This window comes from Scyliorhinus torazame, chromosome 19 (genome assembly GCF_047496885.1).
Source record: "Scyliorhinus torazame isolate Kashiwa2021f chromosome 19, sScyTor2.1, whole genome shotgun sequence".
Classification (NCBI taxonomy): Eukaryota; Metazoa; Chordata; class Chondrichthyes; order Carcharhiniformes; family Scyliorhinidae; genus Scyliorhinus; species Scyliorhinus torazame.
In genome coordinates this window covers 100,611,901-100,638,416 of record NC_092725.1, presented here as the reverse complement: position 1 = coordinate 100,638,416, position 26,516 = coordinate 100,611,901, and the positions used below count along the sequence as shown (strand labels likewise).

General features: G+C 48.6%; 1 protein-coding gene across 1 annotated transcript in view; it reads right to left on the bottom strand.

The window, feature by feature from the left end:
* Positions 1–11,653, bottom strand: part of tmtc3 (transmembrane O-mannosyltransferase targeting cadherins 3) — a 104,511-nt gene extending 92,858 nt beyond the window's left edge. The window contains exon 1 of the mRNA XM_072484931.1: positions 11,519–11,653. The gene's annotated coding sequence lies outside the window, so the exon portion shown is untranslated. The remainder of the gene's footprint in view (positions 1–11,518) is intronic.
* Between the last annotated feature and the right edge of the window lie 14,863 nt (positions 11,654–26,516).

Genomic DNA, 26,516 nt, shown 5'->3' with positions numbered 1-26,516 from the left:
CTGCATTACAGGTCACAGATCCACTTCCCCGTATGCAATTGAAGTTGCAAGCACCGACCGAACCTTTTCGGCCGAATTCCTCCAGGAACGCCATGACCAATTACGCCCCGTGGCATACGCCTCACGCGCGTTAGATCCTGTCGAGCAAGGATTTTCTGCCTGCGAAAGGCACCTGCTCACAGTTGTTTGGGCAGTACAGTACTTCGCCTACATTACAGGACTCAACCCCATCACCATTCTCACTGAACACACCCCAATACAACTATTATTAGACGGTCGACTTAAAGATGGCAGTCAGCCAAATCCACGCAGCCCGTTGGACCCTTCTTTTACAGGGACGGGATATTACAGTCAAAAGAACCAAGACCCACACTTTCCTAGCCGATAATTTGCAATATGCAGGTACCCCACATGAGTGTGAGATCATCACCACAAAACACAACACGGGCCCATTTATACCGAAGACAGCTCCCAGGAAAGCAGGTAATACACCTCAGAGACCCCAGCCCACAGACACGTGCACACCCCTGAACATTTATGTGGATGGCTGCTCCACAGTTTTGAACGGAAAGAGAATTACCGGTTGCAGCATTTATGTAGAGGACGTGCCCTTGAAGAGATTTAACTAAAGTTGCCAGGACACCTAGGCTTGAAAGCAGCAGAACTGGCAGCCATAGCTTACATTGTAGACCACCCTGACTCGTTTCCGACCCCAGCAGGCATCTATTCGGACAGTTTGTCTGTCTGTAATAGCTTAACGGAATTCCTACCCCTGTGGGAAACGAGAGGATTTATTTCCGCAGACGGAAAGCCCCAACCCTCAGCCCCATTACCTCGACATATCCTAGAGACAGCCAAAAATAGGAAATATGGCATAATTAAGGTTCGCAGTCATCACCGTTCTTTCCCCCAAATTTTCCGGACCGTACTCCATTTCGGACAAAGTCAGCCCCTCTGTATACAAAATCACATATTCCAATGGCAAGTCTGCGTGGTTTCACATAAACCAGCTTAAGGTTTATGGCTCGCAGAACAACCATTCACACCACATCTTGCTCGCAGCATGAGACGAGCGCGCCCCGCCCACAGATGACGCATTCCTACCCTCCCCCAGCCAGTCCAGCCCATCCTCAAACACATCTTCAACTTCACCCCCAGAGGCTCGACTCCACCTCTCCCTTCCTTCAACCAGCAGCGACAGTGATAGCGACAGCAATGACGACAGCCACAGCACACCACGTTATAGTTATACCCCCGCACCAGGCCCCACTCCCAGCGAATCCGAGCATGATTCCAGTGACCCCTTCGAAATCACATACATCAAAGCCCCTGACCCGGATCCACCGCCCGACGATTACGGATTACAACCTAGCATCTCCAACCTCGACACACGATTTTGGCACCGTGACAATTCGTTCAGGCTCATCCGGAATGATGAGATGGACCCCAATTCACCCCAAGCAGCTTTAGCCAAACTACTCCAGTCAAGAGTATGGCAGCCGAGAGAAGAGAGTCTGACTCCCACCAAACAAACCCCTTTGCGACCCTGTTCTCTACTGAGCAATGAGGTGTCCAGATGATGGAAAAAAGGAACAGATGGAGAGATACTGTGTCCTTTCTGATGGAACCTGCACCATGTTTGTTGTATGTTTGTAAATTTGAACGTTTTTCATGCCATGCCACCACCCCTTTGACCCCCAATGACTGTTAGAGGAACTAGTTTGTCGACAGACAACTGTTCAGAGGAACTAGTTTGTCGACAGACACCACTCATAGCTACTCTCCGGATTCGATCACGAGAGGCAGCCCCCACGACGACCACATTCTTATCCGTTCTTGTCAGTCGCTCAGGCAGTGGAGAAATGGCACTGGTCCCCGCCCTGCCCGAGGACCCCCCTCTGGTCAGCTACGCTCGGGTAAGCACATACGGCACTGGTCATCGTCCTACCCGGGGATTCCACCCATTTCTTACCCGCCGCTGCCCATACGCACCCCATTTCGGCTCGTTACATTCAAAATTCTTTTGTTTGTTTTTGGCAACCCTTAGGTTGCTTCCGTATGCCATTTACATCCTCAAACACTAGGATGGTAGATCGCACAGACTGCGAGACGGCTCGCACTGTGTCAGTATTTTTCTCGGATGTCTTGTCCAAAGATTTGGTTTTTTTTAAAATGTGGGAGTCACAGATGGTGACCAATTATAATGAGTAATTGGCAACAAAGGACAGACAGACAGACATATGCGATCTTAAGCAAGATAATAACAGATATTATGCTTGTGCCCATAGAACTCCGGAACCTCAGGAACCCCAGAGGAAGAAAAAAGGAGGCCGAAAGATGAAGACAACCTTCATGTTCACCTGGATCTTAGCGGGATCCCTTCAGTTGCACACGGACGCTACCCCCCCTGGCCCCTACCAAACAGGCCGTGAATGATTTCCACCCCTACCATACACTACACCCAGAGATAGTTAACCCCGAGATAGTTACCGACACCCCGACCTGGTGTGACAAGTTCATAACCTGGTATTCACTGTCGTACATAGTAGAATCACTCTTAGTACTGGCGATACTCTGCAGTGTCATGCAGACACTTAGACTCAGAAAATGGTGAAGGAGAGCCGACCACTCTCGCACCCCGTTATACACGTTTAGGTCCCCTATTTTCGGACTTCACCAAACCCCCCAACCCCTTGAGTGAATTAAAGTGCATCCGCTTCTCTTTATGTGTGTTTTATTCAATAAAGAAATGTAAACCTCTGTGCCTGACTGCCAGGCCAGAGAAACTTGTTTTGCAGCTATTTGTATTTTAAAATGTTGTAGAATTATTGTTGATTGTTTGAGTGAGGATAGGTTATTGAGGATAGTTAGAGGTTCCAGTTTTTTATTTTGTAATGCATGGCTGAATGTCATAGCGCCCCGTAGAGTTTTATACTGATGTAGGTAAGTAAAATGATTTTAGGTAAAAATTGCGTTATATAGGATAGGGCAGTGTAGAGCCCGTGAAGTGCTTATGGGTGCCCCACTTGGTAAGAGAACGAAGACGACGCAGTAAAGTGATCCTTCACTCTTCGCGTTGAGGATCACAAGGAGGGGGTGTAGCCATCTGGGATGGCCACTTCCCGATTACAAAATGGACACTTTGCAAAGATTGCAGGGAAAATGGACAATACTGAGAAAGCAAGCAGGTGCAGGGTTTGTCTGTTGATTGGAGCCGCAGCTCCCAGACAAGACCGAAACTGCAAAACCATTACCATACTAATGAGCTATCCCCGGGGACAAAAGAGTAACATTTAAGTAAACGATACCAAGGCAGACATCCCGGAGCCCGAGGAGACCAGAACAAAGCAGGCCAACGGCCACCTAGGACACGCCCAGTCATCAGGGCACCCACCCCTCTATTGGAGGAAATCGATAGGAATGATTGGGAAACGGCCCAATTAATTGGGGCCAAGTTCAAGGCCCGCCCAAAAGCGCGCAAAGCCCCTTTTGGGTATAAGAAGGATCCCCCAAGAGAGAATCGCTCTCTTAGCTCCGGCGCTCACCAAGGAGAGACCTGTCCAACAGCAACATCAGAACAAATAAGTCCAAGGTCAACGCACGCTACGAGACAGACGCTCTTAGCTGTTATTCCATACCAGTTCGACCCCAGCAGCCTCAGAACCGAACAACGGCCATTGTTCCTCTGACCGAGTGGGCGCCCAAAGCTAAGTATAGGCTTTAGCAGTAGTGATAGTTTAGTTGTAGAGTTTTGAGAGTATATTTGACTGTGTGTGTAAATAAATGAGCATTGAGTTTGAACTTACTAACTGGTGTATCGGGTCTTTGATCAGTATTCGGTTTTGAATCTTGTGGCGGTATCGAGAGATACCTGGCGACTCTAGAGCAAACTTAATTAGAATTAAGGAAGGCGACCATATTGGCCGCCATCTTCAGAGCCAAATTAAGAGAAACACAATTAGCAATACGGGTTACTGGGTTATGGGGATAGGGTACTCGATGGGCCAAATGGCCTCCTTCTGCACTGTAAATTCTATGAGACTTCCTGAGAAAATAGGTACCGGCCTTTCCGCTGCTGCCGCCACGGGGGATACAGGATAGAGTAGTTTCCGGTACCTCGGTGGGAGAGGGGAAGGTATCGGATATTTACGAGGAGCTATCGGAGGCGGGGGAAACCCAGTGGAGGAGCTTAAGGGCAAGTGGGAGGACGAGCGAGGAGGAGAGACAGAGGTGGGTCTGTGGGCAGATGCTCTAAGCAGGGTTAATACATCGTCATCATGCGCCAGGCTTAGCCTCTTACAATTTAAGGTAGTTCACCGGGCACACATGACAGCGGCTAGGATGAGTAAGTTCTTCGGGGTTGAGGATAGGTGTGCGAGGTGCGCGGGAAGCCCAGCAAATCATGTCCACATGTTTTGGGCATGCCCGAAGCTTAGAGGGTTTTGGTAAGATTTTGCTAAGGCAATGTCCACGGTACTAAAAACACGGGTGGTGCCGAGTCCGGAGGTAGCGATCTTTGGAGTGTTGGAAGATCCAGGAGTTCAGGGGGCGAAAGAGGCCAACGTCTTGGCCTTTGTCTCACAGGCAGCCCGGAGACGGATCTTGTTAATGTGCAGGGACTCGAAGACCCCGAGTGTAGCGAGCTGGGTTAGTGACATGGATGGGTTTCTCAGTCTCGGGAAAATCGAGTTCTTAAGAGGGTCAATGTTAGGGTTCACCCAGAGGTGGCAGCCATTTGTCGACTTTCTCGGGGGGGGGGGGGGGCGATTGTTGTTGTATGGTTGAGGTGTGTGAAGATTGGGCTGGGGGGGGGGGGGGGGCGATTGTTGTTGTATGGTTGAGGTGTGTGAAGATTGGGCTGGGGGGGGGGGGGGATGTTTATTTTACCATATTAATGTCATTGTTTATGTTACTGTTGTAAACATTTTCAAATACTTCAATAAAATATTACTTTAAAAAATGAATGTGTCACTATGCTGCTAGCTTAATATTAAGAATGCCACAAATGTTTCTACAATATATGCTTTGTTTGAAAGTCTTGTTAAAAACATGTTTAGTTCATGTCAGTTTCTATCGCCACAGGCTATTGTATGTTGTGAAAACAATTCACAACTTATCAGATACATACATATTAATTTTAAGATGCTTTAAGCTCGGAGTTGATGCAGAAAGAGAGCCAATAACATTAAGAACAACTTATTTGCAAAGCCTTACATCCAACCATCTTCAGCTGCTTCCCTCCAATACAAGGTCAGAAGTGAGGATGTTTGCTGATGATTGGAATTCAATCATCTCCCCTTGACATTCAGTGACATTACCATGAACTAAATCTCCCATTATCAACATCCTGGAGGGGATACCATTGACCAGAAACTGAACTCCACTAGCCAGAAAAATACTACGACTACAAAAACAGGTCAGAGGCTGAGAATTGTGCAGCAGGTAATTCACTTCCTGGCTTCCCAAAACATATCCACCATCTACCAGGCACAAATCAGGAGTGTGATGGGATACTCTCCACTTGCCTGGATGAGTGCAGCTCCAAAACACTCAAGGAGCTCCACATCAAGGACAAAGCAGTCCGCTTGATTAGACACTCCACCCACCACCTTCAATTTTTACTCCTCCCACCATCGACAAACAGTGGCAGCAATGCGTACCATCTGCAAGATGCTTTGCAGCAACTCGCTAAAGCTCCTTAGACAGCACCTTCCAAACCTGTGACCTTTACTGCATAGAAGGGCAAGGACAGCAGATGCATGAGAACACCAACACCTGCAAGTCACTCACCACCCGAACTTGGAAATATATCACCGTTCCCTCACTGTCGCTGGGCCAAAATCCTGGAACTCCTTCCCTATTAGCACTGTGGATGTATCTCCACCACATGGACTGCAGCGGTACGAAGCGGCGGCTCACCGCCATCTTCAATTAGGGATGGGCAACAAATGTTAGCTTCGCCAATCATGGCCACATCCCAAGGATAAATATATATATATTTTTTTTTAAAATCACAGCTTGATGACAATTTGGTCTAAAGGAGTTGCTTCTGAGGCTTGGCTTTAATCCATCCTCCTCTATATTCTGAGACACTGGGGGAGTGATGTGGGAGTTAATTCCCAAAGTAACTGCAAATCTTTACTTTGACACTAAACAAATTTCGAAAGTGGAGATAAACTGATGTGAGTCGCTTTTTCCAGTCAGGTGGTTACACAGCCACAGGTTTGAACGATTAATCCAGCTTTAATATATAGACAATATATTCCTGTTTAGGATAATTTGCTTATGTGTGATGATAAGACCCAACACCTAGGACGGTCATTGTTCAAAGATATAAAGTCAATCAGTCACATGTGACAGTGACTTGAGGGAATAAAAGGTTACGGGTCAAAAAGGATAAACACCGACCCATAGCACATTGTGAATTTGGATCACTGGAATAATAATAATCTTTATTAGCGTCACAAGAAGGCTTACATTAACACTCCAATGAAGTTACTGTGAAAATCCCCTAGTCATCACACTTCGATGCCTGTTTGGATAATATTATGAAGTTCAAACAAAAATGCAGTACGCAGTGGAGGTGGTCATCAGGTCCGACTACCTGCCTCTCTTCTGCGACTACGTTCACGGCCGTGTCTCTCCCGGCCCTACGGAGGTCTTCCATGACTGGTGAGCACCATGGCGGCTAGGGGGGCAGCATCACCCTCGGTAATGGTACAACTTCACGAGCTACGAGTGCTGATCACTCAAGCCTTGATGTTGAGATCCTTGAGTTTAATGGTCATGTGCATTGCTTTATTTTGTATCTACTCATGGAATGTAGGTGTCACCGGCAAGGCCAGTATTTACCGGCCATCCCCAAATTGAGAAGGCGGAAAGCAGCCGCCTTCTTGGATCACTGCAGTCCAAGTGGTGAAGGTTGTGGCAGTTTTAATACAACTGAGTGGTTTGCTAGGCCATGTGACTGTATGCACTTCGGTCTCCATGTTTAAGGAGGAATATACTTTCATTAGAGGCGGTAGAGTGAAGGCTCACTAGTTTGATCCCTTGGATGAGGGGGCTGTTCGATGATGGGAGGCTAAATATATTGGGTCTATATTCTCTGGAGTTTAGAGATGATCTGATCTGAAACATACAAGGTTCTGAAGGGACTTGATAGGATGGATGCAGAGAGATCTTTCCTGAAGGTCGAGGAACATAAAACACCAAGGAACAGTCTCAGGATAAGGGGTTGATCATTTAGGACTGAGATAAGGAGAAATGTCTTCACTTAAAAGCTTGTGAACCTTTGGAATTCTCTACCCCAGATTTTTGTGGATGCTTCATTGTTGAATACTGTTCAGGCTGGGATAGACAAATTCTTGGTCACTCAGGGAATCCAGGGGAACGAGTGGGAAAGTGGAGATGAAGCCCAAGATCTGCCATGAGCATATTAATTGGTGGAGCAGGCGCAATGGGCCTTGTGGCTTCCTGCTGCTCCTATTTCTTGTGTGTTTCAGAGGGCAGGTTAAATGGTAATCACATTGCTATGGGTCTGGAATCACATGTAGGCCAAACTGGCTAAAGACGGCAGATCTCCTTCCCTGAAGGACATTAGTGAACCAGATGGGTTTATCAGAATCAGGTAGTTTCACAGTCACCATTGCGGAGACTAGCTTTTTAGTCAACGATATTTAAATTCAGCAGCTGTTGTAATGGGATTTGATTGATGTCTCTGAATCATTAACCCAGGTCTGAGGAATACTTGTCCAGTTATGCTATCATAGGGGGGGGCACGATGACACAGTAGTTAGAACTGCTGCCTCAGGTTAAACCCGGGTTCAAATCCGATCTTGGGTGACTGTGTAGAGTTTGCAGGTGCTCTCCGGGTCTGCGTGGGTTTCCCCCGGGTGATCCGGTTTCCTCCCACAGTTAAAAAATGTGCAGATTAGGTGGATTGGCCACGCTAAATTGCCCCTTAAGTGTACAAAGGTTATGTGAGCTTACAGGGATCGGGTGGGGGAGTGGTCCTAGATAGGGTGCTCTTTCAATGGGTTGATGCAGACTCGATGGGCTGAATGGCTATTCTGTATCCCCAGATTAATGCTGTTTGTGTAACACCATGTTCAAAGGTTGAATCTTTAAATCGCAACTTACAGGCTAGTGTGACTCTCTTTGGCTGGCTGCTGTTGAGGTTCACAGGTAACTGGCCCATCTGAATTCTGATAGTCTATCTTTCTATTACTCTTTTTGCTAGTCATGATCTTACTCACACCAAGTACTGCTCATCCAACGCTCCCGAGTGCTCTGACCAATACTGACTTCCAATTAAGCAACACCTTAATTTTATAAACTCTCTTTTTTAAATCCCTCCATGGACTCGAACCTCCCCCAGCCCCACACCCCTTTGAAATATCTGGATTCCTCCAATTCTGGCCTCTTGAACAGCCTCAATTTTTGTTGCACCACCGTCAGCCATGCCTTCATCTGCTGAGGCTCCAAGGTCTGGAATCCCACTCATAAACCTTAGATTATCATAGAATTTACAGTGCAGAAGGAAGCCATTCGGCCCATCGGGTCTGCACCGGCTCTTGGAAAGAGCACCCGACCCAAGGTCCACACCTCCACCCTATCCCCATAACCCAGCAACCCCACCCGACACTAAGGGCAATTTTGGACACTAAGGGCAATTTATCATGGCCAATCCACCTAACCTGCACATCTTTGGACTGTGGGAGGAAACCGGAGCACCCGGAGGAAACCCACGCACACACGGGGAGGATGTGCAGACTCCACACAGACAGTGACCCAAGCCAGAATCGAACCTGGGACCCTGGAGCTGTGAAGCAATTGTGCTAACCACCATGCTACCGTGCTGCCTTCCTCTCTTTTAAGAGACTCGTTCAAATGTATCCATTCAACCCTGCTTTTGATCACCTGCCCAAATATCTCATGCAGCTTGATGGTGAATTTTGTTGATAATGCTCCTGTGAGTTGCTTAGAAATGTTTTATTGCATTAAGTGTGCTACACTGAACCAACTTGTTGTTATTGTTTATTGGTCTGTGCTTTTTTGAAGTTTAGTCATGGGTGTAATGTAGGAAATGTAATGTAGGAAAAGGATCTTTGGAATTATCTGTCCCAGAGGGTTGTGGGTTGCCCATTGTGGATTGTACATTTAAAGCTGAAATAGATAGATTTTTGGTTCCTCAGAAAATCATGGGATATGGGGAGCTGGCAGGAAAATGGACTTGAAGCCCAAGATCAGCCATCATTGCAAATATTGCCCCAGTCGTATAGGACCATGGGGTTTCTTTCCCTTTTGGGAATGGACTGGTGGTGATTTAATCTGAGGGTCACCACTCCCCAGACAAGGGGCAAGGTTTAGATGGCAGGGCCATCATTAATAACCTCAGTCAGTATGGGAATTGAGCCTAGGCCATTGGCGTCGCTCTGCATCATGAACCAGTTGTCCGGCCAACTGAGCTAACCAACTCCATAACCATTATTGTACTGCCTGCTCCTATTTCTTGTTCTGGTGAAATGGAACAGCCAATTTGTACATAGCAAGCTCTCATGAAGAGCAATCTGATTTTTCTTCAATAAAATAAAGTTGGTTAAGGGATATCTATCGGCCAGGACACCAGGGAGAACACCATTGCTCTTCTCTGAAGCGCTGCCTTAGAAATTTTTTAACTCAATGCAAAGTAGCAGATAGCCCTTCTCTCAGTACTAGGTATTAACATGGTCAGGTTTCTGGAGTGAGATCTGAACCTGTGGGCAACACGGTAGCATAGTGGGCAACACGGTAGCATAGTGGTTAGCACAGTTGCTTCACAACTCCAGGGTCCCAGGTTCGATTCCCGGCTGCGTCGCGGTCTGTGTGGAGTCTGCACGTTCTCCCAGCGTCTGCGTGGGTTTACTACGGGTGCTCCGGTTTCCTCCCACAGTCCAGAGATGTGCGGGTTAGGTAGATCGGCCATGCCAAATCGCCCTTCGTGTCAGAAAAATGTTAAGTGGGGGTTACTGGGATAGAGTAGATACATGGGCTTCAGTAGGGTGCTCTTTGGAAGGGCCGGTGCAGGTTTGATGGGCCGAATGGCCTCCTTCTGCACTGTAAATTCTATGAACCCATGACCTTCTTACTCAAGGCTACCTACTGAGCTGCAGCTGATATGGTGAACAGGTGCACCCTCAGGACTATGGGTATAAATTTCTCACTGAATTTTTTGGCACAGCACTAACCTATCAAAATAAATTCAGCAAACCCAATTAAAATAGTCAACCTTTACTGGCCAAAACATAAGAGTTTCAAAGCTGTGGAGTTGCATTTCATTTTGTAACAACGAATAAACATCCTTTGGCTCAGTCAGAAAATTACAGTACAATTCTGCAAGGAGCTCAACTACTCCAGGTGCTCGAACCTCTGTTTTCCTTGTCTACACAGGTTACGTCCACTGTTACCTGAACACTCATCCTTCTCACATTTGGAGCATTCCAGCAGCATTTATAAATGAGAGAAATCCAATAGCCATACACTTGACAACGCAAATCACACAACTGATAATACCAGAGATTTATATACAGTTTAAAACAAGTTTGGGATAACTGTATTCGACTAACACCCTTGGCTTTTTGACAATATATTTTCTCTACATCCATCCTGTCAATGTTTTAAGTTACAGGTTCATTTTCTTTTTATAGGGAACGCGCACAGCACAGGCAAGGTCAGTATTTATTGCCCTTAACCAATTATCTTTGAGATGATCGGAGGACCCAGGATCCATCCCGGCCTCGGATCACTGTCCGTGTGGAGTTTGCACATTCTCCCCATGTCTGCATGAGCCTCACCCCCACAACCCAACGATGTGCTGGGTAAGTGAATTGGCCACACTAAATTGTGCCTTTATTGGGGAAAAAATTAATTGAATACTCTAAATTTATATTATTTTAAATCCTTGAGATGGTGATGGTGAGCCACCTTCTTGAACCACAGCAGTTCATGTGCTGTTGGTACCCAGAGTGCTGCTGAGAAAGGGTTCCAGGATTTTGACCAAGTGACAGTGAAGGAATGGTGATATCATAGGGAAACCTGCACCACTCATTCTTCTAAACAGGAAATAAAGGCCAAATCGATCCAATTCCTTGGACAGTAGCAAGCAGATTGTTGGCAGGTCAGTGCCAGATTTGTGTCAAGTGCCTTGGGGTTTCAGTTTATAAGCTCGCAGTGCTGTCCAGGGTGATCAACTGTCCCAGCTTTAAGGGATTGTCCCTTATTTTGACTGATTGCCCTGTGCTCCCTTAAGGAATGCTTTTTGTCTCTTATTTCTAGGATTGCCTGTGGGCGGCTTAAGATCACCAACCCCTACCTTCCCTTGGCCAGTGCCCCTTATTTTATTTCATAAGAGCTGGTTACCCTGGTCCCAGTCCCTGGTCTCTCCCTAACCATCTCAGTTCCCTAGATACCCCTCTCAATGTACTCCCCTTGTCGCCATTCTACCCCTAAATGATCCCCAACTACTAGCTGTCGCCCCTACCTCCCCGGGGCTCAAACGCTCCGTCCGCCGTGCGTTAATTCCCGTCTCAGCTCAGCGGCATCTCCAAGCAGCTGCCGCCGGTCTGCACTTCCGGTCCGTCCCCAAACTGCTCCCCGCTCTATGTCTGGTTCTTCCTCAGCCGGCTCCGTCCTCAACCAACTTACCTCCACTTCCGGTTTGACCCTGGTTCCCACGCCGCACAGAGGCCGGGCAACACCAGCAGCTGCGGCGGAGTGCCCGGGGTACGGACCGTCCCGTCCCTCCGGTCAAACAACCTGGCTGAACATTTACCCCAGCAGCACAAAGGCTCCACAACAAAGACTACAACTCGGGAATGGTCACGAAAACCTTAAGAAAGCAAAGTGAAATTAAACCCACGCAACTCTAAAAAAAAATTTTTTTAAACTGATCATCTGAAATAAATCCCTGAAAATGTGAAATAGAAAGTGAAGTTACTTTGACATAAAAGAAGAAAATAAGTTTAAAGTGATGATTTTATCTTGACATCACAGAGAAACCAGAGTTAGGTGGAGATGTGTTTGATTAATATTTCGTTGTGAATGGGTTAATTTGAATAGATACATCGCAGGAAGTGATGTAACGTCACCTGATCTGCTCTTTGTGCAGTTGGAAGATGTAGCCATTGTGGTTAACTTGTGCTCCAAGAAAGTTTGTGCTTTACACACCTCTGCAGACTGTTATAGATTCTGCATTAGCCCAACAATATTTTTTGGTGGCAGCAATTAAAGGAATAGTTATGGAGAAGTCCATACCATTGCCGGAAATCTTTGAGAAGGTTGCGGGCCTCAATCAAGCAGAAACATGGCCGAGATGGTATCGGAGATTTGCGAGATATCGCACCGCGTCAGGCCTCGCTGCAAAGACGAGCGGCGAGCAGGTCAGCACACTGTTGTATGCGATGGGCGACTGTGCAGATGATATCCTTGTGAGGCAGGGTATCGATGAGGAAAGTGCCACTTACGAGGAAGTAATCAAAGCACTTGATACATACTTCAACCTGAGAAAGAATATTATTGCTGAACGGGCAAAATTTAACAAACGTATTCAACGTCAAGAGGAAAGTGTTGATGCATTCATAAATGACCTGTATAGACTTGCAGAGGACTGTGAATATGGTAGCTTGAAAGATGAAATGATCAGAGACAGAATTGTGGTGGGAGTGTTGGATGATGCTTTGTCTTACCACCTGCAATCAAGAGATGATCTAACCTTAGAAAAGGCAATCCAACTGAGCAGACAAGCTGAGGTCAGTAAACCAAATCGGTCTATGGTTCGAGAGGACAGGGAGCGACTGTTCTCAAAAGGGTCTGATTCCATGGAGTATGCCAAGTATAGAAAAGGGAAAACTTTCATAAAACGGCAGGGGAGACAGGAAGAGCGTTCATTAACAGCCTCAATTAACTGTACCTGGTGTGGCAAGGAAAAACACAGACGTGAAAACTGCCCCGCTAGAGAAGCTCAATGCCACTTATGCGGCAAGATGGGCCACTTCCAGATTATGTGCCACAGCAAGAACACACACAAAGGGATGCCTTTGAAAGCTGGGAAGATCTATGAAGTAGATAATATCCACGATATTGAGGAGCCTTTCCTTGGGGAGATCCAGGGACCAAGTGGAAGCTGCTGGAGTGCTGATATCTTAGTAGAGGGAATCAAGACACACTTTAAGTTAGACACAGGGGCAGCAGTTTCAGTTCTTTCCGATGCTGAACCCTGGTTGGAGAGAAGTTCTCTTCAGCCATCATCCAAAAAACTATATGGACCAGGAGGAACAGAACTTGAGGTTATTGGAGAACTGAAGGCAGCCCTTCAGTATAGAGAAAGAGGAATCACAGAAACATTATATGTGATTCAGAACCAGAGTTGTTCACTTTTGAGCAAGAATGCATGTACCGACTTGCATCTAGTTTTCAGAGTAGAAAAACTGGAAAGTGAGAAGATCTACCCAAAGCTGAATTCCCACAGCTTTTCGCAGGACTAGGAAAGATGAAGACTGCAAACCACACCACTCTACCTCCAGAAACAAAGCCAGTGTGCCTGTTTACACCCAGAAAGGTTCCTCAGCCATTCCTACCAAAAGTAAAGGAGGAAATTTACTATGTTGAAGCAAGGAGTTATTTAATATGTGACAGAACCAACAAGCTGATGTCCGGGAATGATTCCAGTGCCAAAACTCCACAGAACTATCAGAATTTGTATGAACCATACACGGCTGAACAAAGCAGCTCCATGCAAGTTCATCTTATGTCCTCTGTGGATAAAGAGCTTAGCAAAATTTGAAGAGCTCAACCTTCACAAAGCTAGATGCAAATGGTATGTTTTGGCAACAATGCTCAATGAAGAGGCTATAAGTTGCTTGCAACCTTCATTACACCATTTGGGAGGTTTTACTTCAACAGATTACCAAACTGCGCCAGAAAATCTTCCAGAGGATAATGTTGTGTATCCTAGAAGGACTGGAGTCGTATGTCATGTGGATGATCTCCTGGATCTATGGGTCCACTCAGAACATGACACCAGAGTCTGAGCTGTGCTGCAGTGCTGACTGAAAGCAGGACTTGCACTCGAGCAAATGCGAATACTCACAGCTGACTGTCAAGTTCTTTGGGCATATTGTGAATGCATCCAGTGTCATAGTTGATCTGCAGAAAACAACAGCAATCAAGAAGTTTCCTGCTCAGATTGTGAGTAAGCTCCAGAGACTCATGGGTAAACTAAACCAATTCAGAAAGTTCTTCCCCAACGTCGCTGTTATTAATGAGCTACTACATCAGCTGTTATGACAGGACAGGACATGGTGATGCCGAGGAAGCACAAGAGAAGTCCTTCGACAAAATCAGAGTGCTGCTGGTATCACCTGATATTTCCATTTGCTATGCCACAGAGCTCTACCCACTATCATTACCGCAGATGTGTCTTCGATAGGACTTGGAGCTGTAGTGTTTCAGATGAATGGAAAGTGTGGACCCGTTTACTATATACATCGCTTTCACTGACTAAACAGATATACAGTGATAGTGAAAGAAGCACTAGCTGCTGTATGGGCTTATGAGATGTTCGCAGATTATGTTCTTGGCCCCGACTTCAAGATGGAGACCGAGCACAAGCCCTGAATGAAGCTTAAATTGTAAGGAGTTAGCAAAGAATTCCTCAGACTGAGAATGATGAGGTTTGATACAGAGACTGTATGTTCCTGGAAAAAAGCAGATGCTTTTTCCCTTATCCCAGTGGCAAGGCCTGGACAATGTAATGTAGCCCTTGTTGGAGAGTTAGAAACTTTTGCATCGGCAACAACTTCAACTCTACCAGTAACTCGGCGACTGAATGATATTGGAGGTGCTGGGAAATCTGAAGAGCGTGCTCAGGTCTGAATGCTGCATCAAAGGATGGCCAGTGTATAGTCTACACAATCCCAGTCTTGGACAATACTATGAACAAAGAGGACACCTCCATGTGATTGATGATGTACTAATCTACGACGAAAGAGTGATCATTCCAAGAGTTCTGAGAACTCCCTCCCTGTTCTCCCACATTGTCATTCCAAAAGTACAAGCTGAAGACTTGGACAAAGTGAAAGAGAAAGAGGACAAATATCATTCCAGCCAGATGTAGAACGGTGACAAATGTAACCTGCCAGACCTCCAACCAGGTGGATCCAAGAACAAGCTCACTTTGGACAAGTGGTTGAGCAAACACCACATCCATGGTCCTACCTCGTCCAAACAGAGCACGGGCACCGCACAGTGGGAAGGAACAGACCTGCACTGGTTGCCAGACAGAAGCAACCTCCCATGTGGATGCTACCCAATCTAACCTGCCAGAGATGCTAGATCCACAAATCCAATTGACAATCTGACTGGTGAAACTGATTCATCTACCTTTTCCCCTCCTGCCCAGCAGAGTCTGAGAGACTGCAGCACAGCAGAGTTTAAAGTTGTGGTTTGTTTGATTGATCATAATATAGAAATGGAAATCAAAGACTTTGGGAGGTAAGGGGGGGGGCTGGTATAATGTGACATTGGGTTGTTAATGGGTTAATTCTAATAGTTACATCACAGAAAGTGATATAATATTGCCAAGAAAACAGAAATTGTAATATTTTTCTGTTGGCAATGTCCTTGTCGCAATTCTTAAACTGTTGGGGTTTTGTATGGTAATTGAAGTAAGAAACAGGCTGACTGTGAGAATCTAAACTTATAATATGAAGTGGTTGATATGTCAACAAACTTAGAGGGGCTTCAAACATGTTTACACAAGGCAATTACAGGAGTAGATTTGAATGGAATGTTGTGGTTGAAAGGAATGGTGTAGGTAGGTAAAAATAGGGTTAGTTTTTTTTCTTTTAAATCGTAAGACCTAAAGTAAAAAAAATGAAGTTAATTCTGAGAACAAAAGTTTCAAAGAAACAATGGAGAGAACAAAGGGAAATAATGCAGTTAAGGAAATACTGAAGCCTATGGTGCGGGCGGGTGAGGGGAGGGGGGGGGGGCAACTGTTTAGACCTCCCAGCGGACAGGAGGAATAGCTGGCCACAACCTCCTGAAACCTGAAGACCCACTTGCTGTCAGACTCCAAGGATACCTCAAGAGAAAATAAAGGCAGTGTGGTAAAAGTTACTGGAATTTTATAGATTTCAAAATCTAATAATCTTTATTGTCACAAGTTCGCTTACATTAACACAGCAATGGAGTTACTGTATAAGCCTTTGTTAAACAGCAAAGGGGAAGGTTAGCTCTGAAGATCATTAAATTAAGTATTTTGGAACTGCTAAGTATTATTACTGTGTGAAGCAATTTTTTACCTTTATTTCTTAATAAACATTTACTATAAAATCATCACAAGTGGTCGGGTCATTTTCGGAATTCAGAACCTCTCCTCGTTCTGTACACATTGCAAACACCCAACATTTTGTCGGCTGTTTCAACTTTTCCTTCTGTGATTTACTGTCCTGTTGTTATGTGGAATATGTAGCGAGTGCTACAAGATGTGTTCCAATGAACCTCCAGTTTAGAATGCCACTTCAGACTCTATATATATTCTGTGATGAAAAATATCAAGAATCTGAATATAAATGGCAACAAACAGAAGAAATGTGTGGATTGAACAGTCCAATAACAGCTTTCGTTGAGACAACACCCTGAATGTAATAAAACGACACAAGACAGATTAACAGATGCCATTTAACATTGAGTTGAAGGTGGTATTAGGTCAATCCGAGCTCAGAGACAGGATGGATAGGGCAGAGACGGACCGACTGATCAAGGAGATCCTACGGATAGATGGGAGGTATGCGGTGACCCCAGGGGTGGAACTGTTAAGGGAGCGTTAGAGGCTGCAGGCTGAGTTTGGGGTACTGTCCACAGGCAAGGCAGTGGAGCAGCTTAGAAAGGTGAGGGGGACGCTGTATGAATATGGGGAGAAGGCCAGCAGAATGCTGGCACAGCAGTTGAGGAAGAGGGAGGCAGCCAGGGGAATTGATAAGGTGGTCGACGGAGATGGGAACCTGGTAGTGGACTCGGCTGGGCTAAATAGGGCGTTGAGGGATTTTTATAGCGAACTCTATCGCTCGGAACCCCCCACGGGGCCTGAGGAGATGAAACGCTTTCTGGACGGGCTGACTTTCCCAAGGGTGGGCAGGGAGCAGGTGGGTGAGTTGGGGGCTCCAATTAGGTCCGAATAAACTTCTGAGAGCTTGAAGGCAATGCAGTCGGGCAAAGCTCCAGGGCCGGATGGGTTCCTGGTAGAATTGTACAATAAATTTTCAGGGATAGGGCCGTTGCTGGTTAAGGTTTTTAAATGAGGCGAGGAATAGAGGGGTGCTGCCCCCGACGATGTCACAGGCCACCATTTTGTTAATATTGAAGCGGGACAAAAACCCGGAGCTGTGTGCGTCCTACAGGCCGATCACGTTGCTCAATGTGGACGCTAAGCTGCGGGCCAAAGTGTTGGCCTCCAGGATTGAAGATTGTGTGCCGGAGGTGAGTATGGAGGACCAAACCGGATTTGTCAAGGGTAGGCAGTTGGTGGCCAATATTAGAAGGTTGCTTAATGTGATTATGATGCCCCCGGAGAGAAGGGAAGTTGAGATAGTTGTGGCCATGGATGCAGCGAAGGCGTTTGACCGGGTAGAGTGGGACAATCTATGGGAGGTGTTGGGACGGTTTGGGTTTGGTCGGGGCTTTATCGACTGGGTCAGGCTGCTGTACCAGGCTCCGGAAGCTAGTGTAAGGACAAACAAGACGACCTTGGACTATTTTAAGCAGTACCGGGAGACAAGACAGGGATGTCCCCTCTCCCCGCTGCTGTTTGCGCTATCCATAGAGCCGCTGGCAATTGCTCTGAGAGCTTCTAGGGTCTGGAAAGGGCTGGTTCGGGGGATGGAGCATAGGGTATCGCTGTATGCGGATGATTTACTCCTATATGTGGCGGATCCAGGGGCAGGTATGAGGGAGATTATGACGATTCTGGGGGAATTTGGCCGGTTTTCGGGATACAAACAGAATATGACGAAGAGTGAGATGTATGTAATCCAGGCAAGAGGCCAGGAGGGTCGGCTGGGGGAGCTACCGTTCAGGTTAGTGAGGGACAACTTTAGATATCTGGGGATAAAAGTGGGGCGCGACGGGCCAGTTACACAAGTTGAACTTGTCCCAGCTGGTTGAGCAGATGAGCGAGTTTAAGAGGATCAACAAAATCATTTTGGGCTTTGTTTGGCGGGTATGTCCCCACGGGTGAAAAAGGTGATGCTCGAGAGGAATCGGGGGGAGGGGGGCTTGCCCTGCCAAATTTTAGTAATTATTACTGGGCGGCCAATAATGCGATGATAAGGAAGTGGGTAATGGGGGCGGGGGCGGCTTGGGAGCGGATGGAAGGAGCCTCATGCAGGGGCACCAGCTTAGGGGCGCTGATAACAGCACCATTGCTGTTCCTGCCGGTGAGATATTCCACCAGTCCCATGGTGGTGGCGGCCCTGAGGATCTGGGGTCAGTGGAGGAGATTTGTTGGTGCAGTGAGGGCGTCAGTTTGGTCCCCAATATGCAACAATCATCGGTTCACTCCGGGGAGCTTAGATGGGGGATTTCGGGTATGGCAAAGGGCAGGGATTGAGAAGATGGGGGAACTGTTTCTGGAAGGGAGCTTTCCTCACTTAAGGGCGCTGGAGGAAAAGTTTGGGCTGACAGCAGGGAATGATTTCAGATATCTACAGGTGCGGGACTTGCTGCGCAGGCAGGTACCATCCTTCCCATTCCTGCCACGAAGAGAGAATCAAGATAGGGTAGTGTCTGGGGATGGGTGGGGGAGGGGAGCATCTTGGACATCGACAAAGAATTAATGGGGGCGGAGGAGACGCACACAGAGGAACTGAAGCGTAAGTGGGAGGAGGAATTGGGGGGTGAGATGGAGGACGGCCTATGGGCGGAGGCGCTGAGCAGGGTCAACGCGACCGCTACATGCGCAAGGCTCAGCTTGATCCAGTTTTAGGTGGTGCATCGGGCGCACATGATAGGGACCCAGATGAGTAGATTTTTTGGGGTGGAAGGCAAGTGTCAGATGTGCGGGTGGACCAGCGAACCATGTCCATATGTTCTGGGCATGCCCAAAACTTAGGGGATATTGGCAGGAGTTCGCGGATGTCATGTCCAGAGTATTGAAGCCAAGGGTGGAAATGAGTCCAGGGGTAGCGATCTTTGGGGTATTGGAGGACCCGGGTGTTCTGGCCTTTTCCTCCTTGGTAGCCTGGCAACGGATACTACTGGCTTGGAGGGAGTCCAGGCCTCCGAAGTCAGAGGCCTGGTTAACAGACATGGCGAGCTTTCTCGGCCTGGAAAGGATCAAGTTCGCCTTGAGAGGGTCAGTGTCAGGGTTCCCCCGGAGGTGGCAACCATTCATTGACTTCTTCGCGGGGAATTAATCGTCAGCAGTGGGGGGGGGGGGGGGGGGGGGGTATTATAGAGTAGGGGGTTAAATAGGCGGGCCTTGGAGGGACGGATGTCGGCGGTTGCTTTTTGATTATTGTTCTTTGCACTCTATTTTTTGTGCTGTGGTTGTTCGTTATGCCAAAAATACCTCATTAAAAATTCTTTGTTTAAAAAAAAAAGATGGTATTAGGAGAGGTCAAAGCATTGCGGGGTTGTGTTTAAAGGAGGAAGTGCAGAGGTTTTGGGAGGGAATACTTGAAGGTAAATCAGTGGGAGACAGGCAAAGGGGAAATTCAAGGAGTTCAGAGTAAACATATTCCCGCAAAGAAAAAGAGTAGGACGGCTATTTTAAAAAAATATAAATTTAAAGTACCCAATTTTTTTCCAATTGAGGGGCAATTTAGCACTGCCAATGGTAGCAAGGATAATCCAGGGAACTACAGGCCGGTGAGCCTTACTTCAGTGGTAGGGAAATTACTGGAGAGAATTCTTCGAGGCAGGATATACTCCCATTTGGAAGCAAATGGACGTATTAGTGAGAGGCAGCATGGTTTTGTGAAGGGGAGGTCGTGTCTCACTAACTTGATAGAGTTTTTTGAGGAGGTCACAAAGATGATTGATGCAGGTAGGGCAGTGGATGTTGTCTATATGGACTTCAGTAAGGCCTTTGACAAGGTCCCTCATGGTAGACTAGTACAAAAGGTGAAGTCACACGGGATCAGGGGTGAGCTGGCAAGGTGGATACAGAACTGGCTAGGTCATAGAAGGCAGAGAGTAGCAATGGAAGGATGCTTTTCTAATTGGAGGGCTGTGACCAGTGGTGTTCCACAGAGATCAGTGCTGGGACCTTTGCTGTTTGTAGTATATATAAATGATTTGGAGGAAAATGTAACTGGTCTGATTAGTAAGTTTGCAGACGACACAAAGGTTGGTGGAATTGCGGATAGCGATGAGGACTGTCAGAGGATACAGCAGGATTTAGATTGTTTGGAGACTTGGGCGGAGAGATGGCAGATGGAGTTTAATCCGGACAAATGTGAGGTAATGCATTTTGGAAGGTCTAATGCAGGTAGGGAATATACAGTGAATGGTAGAACCCTCAAGAGTATTGAAAGTCAGAGAGATCTAGGAGTACAGGTCCACAGGTCACTGAAAGGGCCAACACAGGTGGGTGGAGAAGGTAGTCAAGAAGGCATACGGCATGCTTGCCTTCATTGGCCGGGGCATTGAGTATAAGAATTGGCAAGTCATGTTTCATAGATTATCATAGAATTTACAGTGCAGATGGAGGCCATTCGGTCCATCGAGTCTGCACCGGCTCTTGGAAAGAGCACCCCACCCAAGGCCAACACCTCCACCCTATCCCCATAACCCAGTAAACGACACCCAACACTAAGGGCAATTTTGGACACTAAGGGCAATCTATCATGGCCAATCCACCTAACCTGCACATCTTTGGACTGTGGGAGGAAACCGGAGCACCCGGAGGAAACCCACGCACACACAGGGTGGACGTGCAGACTCCGCACAGATAGTGACCCAAGCCGGACTTGAACCTGGGACCCTGGAGCTGTGAAGCAATTGTGCTATCCACAATGCTACCATGCTGCCCATGTTGCAGCTGTATAGAACCTTAGTTAGGCCACACTTGGAGTATAGTGTTCAATTCTGGTCGCCACACTACCAGAAGGATGTGGAGGCTTTAGAGAGGGTGCAGAAGAGATTTACCAGAATGTTGCCTGGTATGGAGGGCATTAGCTATGAGGAGCGGTTAAATAAACTCGGTTTGTTCTCACTGGAATGACAGAGATTGAGGGGCGACCTGATAGAGGTCTACAAAATTATGAGGGGCATAGACAGAGTGGATAGTCAGAGGCTTTTCCCCAGGGTAGAGGGGTCAATTACTAGGGGACATAGGCTTAAGGTGAGAGGGGCAAGGTTTAGAGTAGATGTACGAGGCAAGTTTTTTACACAGAGGGTAGTGGGTGCCTGGAACCCGCTACCGGAGGAGGTGGTGGAAGCAGGGTCGATAGTGATATTTAAGGGGCATCTTAACAAATACATGAATATGATGGGAATAGAGGGATACGGACCCAGGAAGTGTAGAAGATTGTAGTTTAGTCGGGCAGCATGGTCGGCATGGGCTTGGAGGGCCGAAGGGCCTGTTCCTGTGCTGTACATTTCTTTGTTCTTTGAGGGAGACAGTATCCTGGCGGCCGTCGGGGTACGCTACGTAGGCATACTGCGGGTTAGCATTGAGTAACTGCACCCTTTCAACCAACGGGTCCGCCTTGTGGAGTCGTACATGCTTACGGAGGAGTACGGGTCCTGGAGCTGCGAGCCAAGTCGGGGGCGACACCCCGGATGTGGACGTCCTGGGGAAGGCGAAGAGACGTTCATGTGGTGTGTCGTTAGTCGCAGTGCATAGGAGCGACTGAATGGAGTGCAGTGCATCGGGGAGGACCTCCTGCCAGCGGGAGGCCGGGAGATTTCTGGACCGTAGGGGCAGCTGGACGGCCCTGCAGACTGTCCCGTTCTCCCTCTCCACCTGCCCGTTTCCCCGGGGGTTATAGCTGGTCGTCCTGCTGGAGGCGATACCCCTGCTGAGCAGGAACTGACGCAGCTCATCACTCACGAATGAGGATCCCCTGTCGCTGTGGATGTAGGCGGGGAAGCCGAACAGAGCGAAGATGGTGTTGAGGGCTTTGATGACGGTGGCAGACGTCATGTCGGGGCATGGGATGACGAAGGGGAATCTGGAGTACTCATCGACCACACTGAGGAAATAAGTGTTACGGTAGGTGGAGGGGAGGGGCCCTTTGAAATCCATGCTGAGGCGTTCAAAGGGGCGGGAGGCCTTCACCAGGCACGCGCGGTCCGGGTGGTAGAAGTGCGGCCTGGCAGTCTGGTGATTGCCCGTATTTCCTTGATGGAGTAGGGCAGATTGCGGGCCTTGATGAAGTGGTACAACTGTGTGACTCCCGGGTGACAAAGGTAGTCGTGCTGAGTCCGGAGACGGTCCACCTGTGCGCTAGCACATGTACCTCGGGATAGGGCATCGGGGGGCTCGTTGAGCTTACCAGGGCGATACAAAATCTCGTAGTTGCAGGTGGAGAGCTCGATCCTCCACCGCAAGATTTTATCGTTTTTGATCTTGCCCCGCTGTGTGTTGTTAAACATGAAAGCTACCGACCGTTGGTCAGTGAGGAGAGTGAATCTCCTGCCGGCCAGGTAATGCCTCCAATGCCACACAGCTTCAATGATAGCCTGGGGCTCTTTTTTGACAGAGGAGTATCGAATTTTGGAGGCATGAAGGGTTCGTGAAAAGAATGCCATGGGCCTGCCTGCCTGGTTGAGGGTGGCGGCTAGAGCGATGTCTGATGCGTCGCTCTCCACTTGAAAGGGTCATCGACTGCGTGCATCGCGGCCTTGGCGAGGTCGGCCCTCATACGGTTGAAGGCTTGTTGAGCCTCAGCCGTCAGGGGGAAAAGAGTGGACTGGATGAGTGGGCGGGCCTTGTCCGCATAGTTTGGGACCCACCGGGCGTACTAAGAAAAGAACCCCAGGCAGCATTTGAAGGCCTTGGGGCAGTGGAGAAGGGAGAGTTCCATAAGGGGGCGCATGCGGTCGGGGTCGGGCCCCAGAACTCCGTTCTGGACCACATAGCGGAGGATGGCTAAGCGGTTTGTGCTGAATACGCAATTCTCCTTGTTATAGGTGAGATTTAGGAGAGTGGCGGTGTGGAGAAATTTGGCAAGGTTGGTGTCGTGGTCCTGCTGATCGTGGCCGCAGTTGGTGACATTGTCCAGGTACGGGAAAGTGGCCCGCAGCCCATACTGGTCGACCATTCGATCCATCTCCCTTTGGAAGACCGAGACCCCGTTGGTGATGCCGCAGAGAACCCTAAGAAAATGGTAGAGGCGGTCATCTGCCTCGAAGGCAGTGTATGGCCGGTCCGCCTTACGGATGGGGAGCTGGTGGTAGGCGGATTTTAGGCCTATAGTTGAGAAGACGCAGTACTGTGCAATCTGATTGACTATATCAGATATGCGTGGGAGGGGGTACGCGTCGAGCTGCGTGTACCGATTGATGGTTTGGCTGTAGTCCACGACCATTCGGTGTTTCTCCCCAGTTTTCACCACTACCACTTGGGCTCTCCAGGGGCTGTTGCTGGCCTCGATGATGCCTTCCCGAAGCAGCTGCTGGACCTCGGACCTGATGAAGGTCCTGTCCTGGGTGCTGTACCGTCTGCTCCTGGTGGCGACGGGTTTAGGTTTGTGAATAGGGAAGGTGGGTCGACCTTTAGGGTCGCGAGGACGCACACAGTAAGGGGCCCGCCGAATTTCAATGTTAGGCTCTGGAGGTTACACTGGAAATCCAGGCTGAGTAGCAGAGCAGCGCAGAGGTTGGGGAGGACGTAGAGGCGGAAGCCGCTGAATTCTACGCCCTGGATCGTGAGCGTGGCTATACCGTACCCCGGATCACCACAGAGTGGGACCCGGAGCCAAGGGTGATTCTCTGATTGGCGGGGTGTACCACGAGGGAGAAGCACCTTACCGTAATGGGATGGATGAAGCTTTCGGTGCTGCCGGAGTCCAGCAGACAGGAGATCAAGTGCCCATCGATTTTCATGCTTGTCGAGGCGGTGGCAAGATTGTGTGGGTGAGACTGGTCAATCTTGACTGAGGCGAGTCGCGTCTGGTCGTCGCTGATGTCGGACGATGGGGTGCCCGGGGGCACGGGTCCTGGTACAATGGCGTCACCCATGTGCCGTGGGGGAGATAAGATGGCGGCGCCTGGAGATCCTGAGGTAGACAAGATGGCGGCGCCCACGGGCCGCACGTGGCGGGGGTTGAAAAAGATGGCGGCGCCCATGGGCCGCACGTGGTCCGAGGAGGGGAAGATGGCGGCGCCCACTGTCCGTACGCGGGGGGGGGGGGGTCGGGGCGATCACTGAGCGGGCCTGGCACACCGCGGCGAAGTGCCCCTTCTTGCCGCAGGCCTTACCATGGGTGCGGCGGGCCGGGCAGCGTTGGCGGAGGTGTTTTTGCTGCCCACAGAAGTAACATCTGGGGCCCTCGGGGTTGGCTGGCTGGCGTGTGGCACAGGCTGAGTGGGGTCCCCGGTGGGGCGGCCGCCTGCGGAGTCCACGATGCGTAGGAGGAGTGGGCCGCGCGGCCGGGGGTGTAGGCCTGGATATTGCACGAGGCGATTGTCATCGATAGCGCCAGCTTTTTGGTTTCCGCGAGGTCGAGCGTGGCCCCCTCTAAAATTCGCTGGCGGATGTGGTCTGACCCTATCCCCGTGACGAAAGCGTCCAGCATGAGGAGGTTCGAATGTTCCGTGGCAGTGACGGCCTGACAGTCACAGTCTCTGACCAGGGGAATTAAAGCATGCCAGAAATCTTCTACGGACTCACCAGGGATCTGACTACGAGTAGAGAGTACGTGTCTGATGAAGAGCGTGTTCGTCCGCTGGGATTAGTTCTCTTTCAGTAGCGCCTTGGCTTCATCATAGGTCGGCGCGTCCTGGATAAGCGGAAAAACATTGGAGCTCAGCCACGAGTAGAGGATCTGGATCTTCCGGAATTGGGCCAATGTTCGAAGTCCTTTTTGGCGTTGCTTGATTGCGGATCCTGCTGCAGGCGTCCGGCTTGATGCGGAGGTCCATCTTCTGAAAACGTCAGTTGCACAAACTCCACAGGTTTGCGTGGGTCTCGTCCCCACAACCCATAAGGTGTGCAGGGTATGTGGATTGGCCACACTAAATTGCCCCTTAATTGGAAAAAAATAATTGGGTACTCTAAAAGAGAGCATATGGAATCCTTTCATTTATTAGCCAAAGCATCGAATATAAGAGTAGGGAGGTTATGCTGGAACTATGTAAAATATGGCTAATGCCACAACTGAGTACTGTGTGCAGTGCAGGTCACCTCATTACGGAAAGGAATTTCATTAGAGAGAATCCAGAGGAGATTTGCAAGATCGTTGCCGGGACTGGAAAATAGCAGCTATGAGGTAAGATTGGATAGGCTGGGGTTGTTCTCCTTGGAACAGAGCAGGCGGAGGGGAGATTCGATGAAAAGAACAACATTGTGAGTGGCCTGGATAGAGTGGATGGAAGAATCGGTATACCCTAGCATACTCTAGTATACTCTAGCATACTCTAGTATACTCTACGAAGTCTTACAACACCAGGTTAAAGTCCAACAGGTTTGTTTCGATGTCACTAGCTTTCGGAGCGCTGCTCCTTCCTCAGGTGAATGAAGAGGTATGTTCCAGAAACACATATATCGACAAATTCAAAGATGCCAAACAATGCTTGGAATGCGACCATTAGCAGATGATTAAATCTTTACAGATCCAGAGATGGGGTAACCCCAGGTTAAAGAGGTGTGAATTACATCAAGCCAGGACAGTTGGTAGGATTTCGCAGGCCAGATGGTGGGGGATGAATGTAATGTGACATGAATCCCAGGTCCCGGTTGAGGCCGCACTCATGTGTGCGGAACTTGGCTATAAGTTTCTGCTCGGCGATTCTGCGTTGTTGCGCGTCCTGAAGGCCGCCTTGGAGAACGCTTACCCGGAGATCAGAGGCTGAATGCCCTTGACTGCTGAAGTGTTCTCCGACTGGAAGGGAACATTCCTGCCTGGTGATTGTTGCGCGATGTCCGTTCATTCATTGTCGCAGCGTCTGCATGGTCTCGCCAATGTACCACGCTTCGGGACATCCTTTCCTGCAGCGTATGAGGTAGACAACGTTGGCTGAGTCGCACGAGTACATACCGCGTACCTGGTGGGTGGTGTTCTCACGTGTAATAGTGGTATCCATGTCAATGATCTGGCACGTCTTGCAGAGATTGCCATGGCAGGGTTGTGTCGTGTCGTGGTCACTGTTCTGAAGACTGGGTAGTTTGCTGCAAACAATGGTTCGTTTGAGGTTGCGCGGTTGTTTGAAGGCAAGTAGTGGGGGTGTGGGGATGACCTTGGCAAGATGTTCATCGTCATCAATGACGCGTTGAAGGCTGTGAAGAAGATGACGTACTTTCTCCGCTCCGG